The sequence below is a fragment of the Sceloporus undulatus genome, chromosome 2 (genome assembly GCF_019175285.1).
Source record: "Sceloporus undulatus isolate JIND9_A2432 ecotype Alabama chromosome 2, SceUnd_v1.1, whole genome shotgun sequence".
Taxonomy (NCBI): Eukaryota; Metazoa; Chordata; class Lepidosauria; order Squamata; family Phrynosomatidae; genus Sceloporus; species Sceloporus undulatus.
Genome location: NC_056523.1, coordinates 211,277,368 through 211,283,693, shown reverse-complemented (window position 1 = coordinate 211,283,693; position 6,326 = coordinate 211,277,368).

Sequence of the window (6,326 nt, the reverse complement as noted above, 5' to 3'; positions counted from 1 at the left end):
CCAAGACAAGGAGCCAAGGTGAGCCAAGAGCAGCCAAGCTGAAACGGGCACATTTGGCAATGCGCTGGCCACCTGACAAAACATGCGAGCACTTCAACGTTCGCTGCACAGTGCATTGCTAACCTGCTATTTTACAAGGTAATTTGTAAGGGCTCATTGCCTCATTTAGACTTTTCACTCATCCCTGTAGATCTGGCATTCGGTCTTTGCTAAAGCGTTAACACAGCCGCTAGGGCCATTGACACTTCTGTCACATGTGTACAAGACCACAGCCTTTCTCCATGGATTAATTAACCTGAAGTCTGTTATAGTGGCACATGTTAATCTGCCTGTCTGTGCAGACAGTTCTTCATCTCGTTTTAAATGCCATTTTACTGGGCTTCGTCTCATCTGTTATTAACATTTTTCTCCTGGCTTTCGCCTGAAACAAGAATGGGGAATGTTTGTGCCTCTTCGTTAATGATTCCCGAAGTGAGTGGTTTGCCCCTCGCCCTGGGGGCAGTGCATAGATCCAGGGGGGCAGTGAAGGAAAAGGGGGCGCAGGGGGGACTGCTGTCAAAGAATTGGTGATCAAGAAAGACAAGGTGAACCAGCAGCCTTTAGGACCATGGTAGAAATGAGAGTTGCATGAAAGTCCACTTATCAGGGTCCCTTAAAATCTCACTGATTCCTTCATGTGGTGTGTCTCCCAGTCTTCCCTGCCCACACTCACTCACTCCCCCAGCTGGGTCTTTCACTAGTAGTGGTGGCGGCAACAGCATGGGCACAGGGCATCACCTCTGTGGCTCAGAACAGTGCCATTTTGGGACAGACAAACTGGAGCAAGGAGTTAAGCATGTGGTGGTGGTGGGGGGGGGGAAGCGGTGGCAAAAAGGAGCAGTCACATTTGGGACCCTGCTTATGTTTTGCGAGCTTTGCCAGGACTTGGCTGGCAGGTTGGAACTGCACTGCTGCTGCTCTCACTTTCTTTTATCAGACAGCCAGAGAGAAGAGATAACATAAGAATCAATGGGTTTTGTGGGAGTGGGGATGGAACAGCTGAAGTGGTTTGGGGAAGACATATTTCTGGGGAATAAGGGGGAGGAATACCTGGGGTCGATTCTTGGGAAGAGTCCTTTACCTTGGAGTGGCTCCTGTGGTTAACATATTTCCCTTTCCCCTCCATGGCAGTCTCAGTCAAGAGCATGTGGCCTCTGTAAGCTCTCTACATACATGCTGGGTGTGCCCCTCTCTGCCCCAGTAAAAGACTGAGTCCTTCCTCACTGGAGAGAAAAGTGGGAAGCCAGCTGTGCCCCTCTCTGCCCCAGCAAAGAAGTACTGAGAGTCCTTTCTTGCTGGGGAGAAGATTCTCCCTTTTCAACTAGCCACCTTGGGAACAGCAACTGAATAGCTGGCTGAGCAGTGTCTGCACTGGCTTTTCCTATAAGGGCAGTTCAGATGAGAGGTTTCTTAGTCACTGCTCAGCCAGCTGCACGGTTGCTGCTCTCAGGGTGACCGGGTGCAAAGGGAGCAGTGACTGAGATTGGTTGCTTTGAATTTACAGTAGATCTAATATAAAAAAATACATTTGGGGGGGGGGGATTGATAAGGTTGTTGCCAAAAGGAAAAGGGACAGCAGCCAAAAAAAGTTTGGGGACCACTACTCAATGCTTTTGGACTGTAATTCCTACCCTCATATTGCCTGTGTTGGCTAAGGCTGATGGGAGCTGCAGTCCAACAACAGCTGGAGAGTCACCCATTCCCTTATCCTGGATCCGATAATTTGGACCCACATTTTTATTCTGTACTAATAGCTGGTCAAATGCCATGGAAAACATACTGCTTAAGGCGTGACACCCTAGATATGATCTTTTCCATGCCCCAGGATCAATCTGTCACTGAGATATCCTGCCTCTAATAATAGAAACATAATTTGGTTTGTCAGAGCTAATGTCCATTGTTAGACCCTGTCCTCTATGAACATCTCTAATAGAGCTATAGCAGCCACCATGGTATGCTTTGTAGAACCAGCTGAGAAAATTACACTTGCTGCTATACATTTGCAGCAAAGGTTGATTCACAGCATAGCCTTGCAAATGTCTAGAAATTGGCCTTACTCCCAAGTAAGTGGATTATAGCCCTTGAAACATTGCTTTTAAAACAGCCCCCCAGAAAGCCAAACAATAACATGTGCATGAATATTTTTGTGGTTTTTTTGAGCTATGTAAACTGCATACACCTTTTTGTCTGGTCACATGTAAAGCAAAAAGACATGAATGCACACATATGCCCTGCTCCAGAAAATCCCCGAGCACCTGATTTCATTTCAGATCTTTCTGTATTGAAGGTCTGTATAGGATCTTGAGAGCCAGTGTGGTGTAGAGGCTTCAGTGTTGGACTAGGACTTTGGGAGACCAGAGTTCAACTCCCTACTCAATCATGGAAATTCACTAGGTAACCTTGGGCAAGTCACACTTTTTCAGCCTTACAGGAAGGTAATGGCAAACCTCTAAATAAATCCTTGGATAGAGCCAGAGTTAACTTGAAACCAACAACAATATAGGATATCTCTCTTTCTCTTTCTTATGCTTATAAATGCCATAATCTTGATCCCAATATGTACGATCCAGGGGACTCTGTAAAGCTGTTCAGCTGAATGTGGTTTCCGAGCCAATGGGGATGTTTGCATTCAGTATGTGAACATCTGGAAAGCTGTGGGAACATTTGGAGTGGGACTTTGCACCTGTCCACATCCCTGTCCCCACTCTAGCCCTCTATGTGAGCTGAGAAATGCTTAGTTTTATTCACTAGGTGGCACCAGATGTAGTCAGATGTGAGTGGCGCCAGGAGTTTCCTATGATGATTTAATTTTGTCGGTGAAAGACAACAATGTTTTTATCTAGTTTCTGTCGTGTTCTCTAAACCAGAAATGGGGAAGGTGTGGCCTCCTCCAGATATGGTTGGATTGCTATTCCCATCACCCCTTGCATTCATAAATAATGGTCAGGGATGACGAAGGTGACAGTCTAATGATATTATGAGGGCCAGAAGTTTCCATCCCTACTCTAAATGTTCCATTTGCAAACTCATTCCATTCAGATAGGCTGGATTATATTTCAGCACTGTTTAGTATTTTGGAAGCCTCTTGAGGACAGAATCACTTTCCCTATTCTGCTTCAATTTTATGGCAGTAATTGCCATCTCCAGCTAAAAGCTATTTATTTCATGCCCGCTTGCAATGCCGGGATTGGCTAATTGAGCAATTTAGCTGGAATCTTTGTAATTCTCCTAGGTTTTTAAGCATCACCAGACACTGCCGATTACCGGACCAAGGAAATGACATAACATTAAGCTATGAAGATTTGAAAATACCACAGTGATGAGGCCTTCTTAGATTTGCCCTGAGGCTGATGCATATTGGAAGCATTCAACTGGTTGCATTAGGACCTCCACAATTAATTCTCTTACCTTCACTATCATCAATAATTTCCATGGAAGAAATGCCTGGGGTCAATTTGCATAGGGGTCGGCAGGGACAGAATCCAGAACCTGTCTTCATTCGATGAATGGGGGGGGGGGAATCTTTTTCCCTCTTGGGTGAAATCTGTTTTTGTTCATCCACATCTGTCAGCAGAGTTCCACAGCAGAGCTTGGGGTGTTGCAGAGCATGTCAGGGATTATAGAGAGGACACGAGACTTCAATTCCAGAAGTAGAAACCTGTGAGTAACTTTGAACATTGTGCCCTCCCCTCTCCCCTCATTTTGCAATTCTCATTCTACAAAGCAAGACTGGTCAAAATATGGCCTTGGGGCCACATACTAAGGTCTGTAAGGTTGTGTCACCTTGATTCCCCCAGAAAACCCCTTTTCTGGCAACAAATGGTAAAATGAGCCAAAGAAAGGTAGAATACTCCTGGAAGCCACCAGGAGGAGTAATTTATCTTTTCACACTACATAAATATAGCACTATGATTCCAGTTTAATTGCTCTGGCTGCATCTCATAGAATCCTGGGGTGGGCAATTTAGGGAACGACGGGTAGAATTCTCAGCCAGAGAGCTTTAGTGCTTCACCAAACTACAACTCCGAGATTTCATAAGTTGCAGCTATGGCAGTTTAAGTGGAACCATAGCACTGTATCTGTGTTGTATGAAAGAGCCTTGGGTTCCAGCCTCCCTATATCCCAACATCTATTTAACATTTTTTTAAAAAGGCATTTTTCAAAACCAGAAGTGGGCTTCGGTCTGCTTGCAATTTTATATGTTTTGAAGTCTGGAGCAATTTTGGCAGTCTGTGCAGTTTCCGGAGGGTTCTGGGATAGAAAATGCCCCCCTCCCTGGGTCAGCACACATGTTTTAAAGCCTTCCAGGTCTGCTTCAGTTGCCTTTTTTCTTGCCCTTTTCTTCTACCTCACCATATGGTAATTATCAAGAAGAATAATACCTTCAGGGATCAAGAGCTGGCCAAAACATTACTTTCTTAAAACATTCCATTTCTCATATTTTTACTTTCTTCTTACAAAGAACATAGCATGTGAAAGTTACATTTTTGGACTAACACTCCCAGAATCCCACATCCAGCAAGATCTCTGACCTTGCTGGCTGGAGGATTCTGCAGAATTATAGTATAAATATGCCATTTTTGCAGGTTCTGAGATCTGTTCCCTGGAATCTGGGAGGTAGGAACACCTCTTTCAAAAGTGTAGCCAGCATCTCTCCCCCAGAGCTTTACTCCAACAACTAATTCAGGTGCCTCTTGAATTAGTGCCCCAGGCATCTATCAAGTTGTTTCTACTGGTTCTGCCAGCCCTTAAGCCATACTTTGAAACAGAAACTGATCCTGTCTGAAATATAAATGAAACAAGACTCTGATAATTATTTCAGGGTCTGTAGAGTCTTTTGGTCAGGTCTGATCATTTATTTTTATGTGCACAGTCTGGCAATAACAAAAGGGAAAAGTCAGCAGAAAGATCTCTCTCACCATGAATGTAGTTTACTTCCCCTACCTATTGTTGGATTGCTTTCAGGAGTGGCTGTTTTCAAGTAGCAGAAGTCTTAAGTCAATATTAGAGGAGAAAGGAAAGGTGATTGTGTTATGAAGTGTGGGATTCAAGCCCAAAACTGTTTTAAAAATCATGGAATTTTTAATATAAATGATGCTTCAGAGCATGTTGTGGGTGCCAAAAATGTCCTCTGGCACCTTAAAGACTATCAAAGTTTACTTCATATAAGTGTTGAAGGATTGTGGGCCACTTCATAAAATGGCTGCTGCCACTGGCAGGCTAATATACATGTTTAAATGGGCAGATGAAATGTATGGGAACTTGTGTCAAAAAGACACAAAATGCAACATGTTCCAAACTATGATCATTACATTAACAATGGCTGTTAGCAAACAGTAATTGGGTGGTGATAGACATCCTTGCATTGACAGGCTCCATCATTACATTATCATGTATAGGCCTAGAAACTGTTGTTTTTCCTGTCTAGAGTAGGACCAGTGATATTTGCCTGTGTGTTGACTCACTATTCAACATACAGTCGCCCCTCCGTGGGGGATTCATTCCAGACCTCCATGAAAATTGCCAATATTCAACCCCTTTTTTGTCACCCTCCGTTTGCTGCCCACAAAGAGGTGCGGGACATGGACTCCAAGTCCATAAAAATCGAGGGGCATTCCTAACCAAATAGGATTCCAACCATTATGTAGTTAAAAGCCATTTTCTCACTTTGAGTCATAAAGAAATACAAATCAATCTTCCATTCACTGAAAGGCAAAGTAGAAAAACTGGCCAAAGTCGTCTTTAAAAAACAAACAAACCCACAGTATTATAATAGCTATCAATTATGCAATGCATTCTTTTCAGTATGAAATATTTAGGCAAGGTAATAAATGAAAAGCCAAACATCAGCTTGCTGGGAGATTTAGCAAGAGCAGCAGTCTTAGCAACCCAACTCAGCAAATTTCCTGAATATAGGCAGTGGAGAAGATCACTGAATTGATACTCTTCTCCAATAAGAGAATTAACGCCAGTGTTTAAAATTACCTAGCTGCACATCATTGCACTTCTTTGATGGTGGCATCTGAAATAAAAGTATTCTGGAGGAAAAATCTTGCAAACAGTACAATGGTTGCATATTATTATTTCTGTGAGCATTTTAGTCATTTGTTGGCATTTAAAATACCAGGTCCTCTGGGAACAAGTAGTGTCACCTAAAGGATAGGCCCTCTTGAAATCACTTTGATTCCATCACTTACTGCCCCAATATATTAACACTTGGCCAAGAACTTTGATCAGTGAAGTGGCAACCTTATGTGTAGTAGAATGTCTGAGAAGTGTCTAAGGCT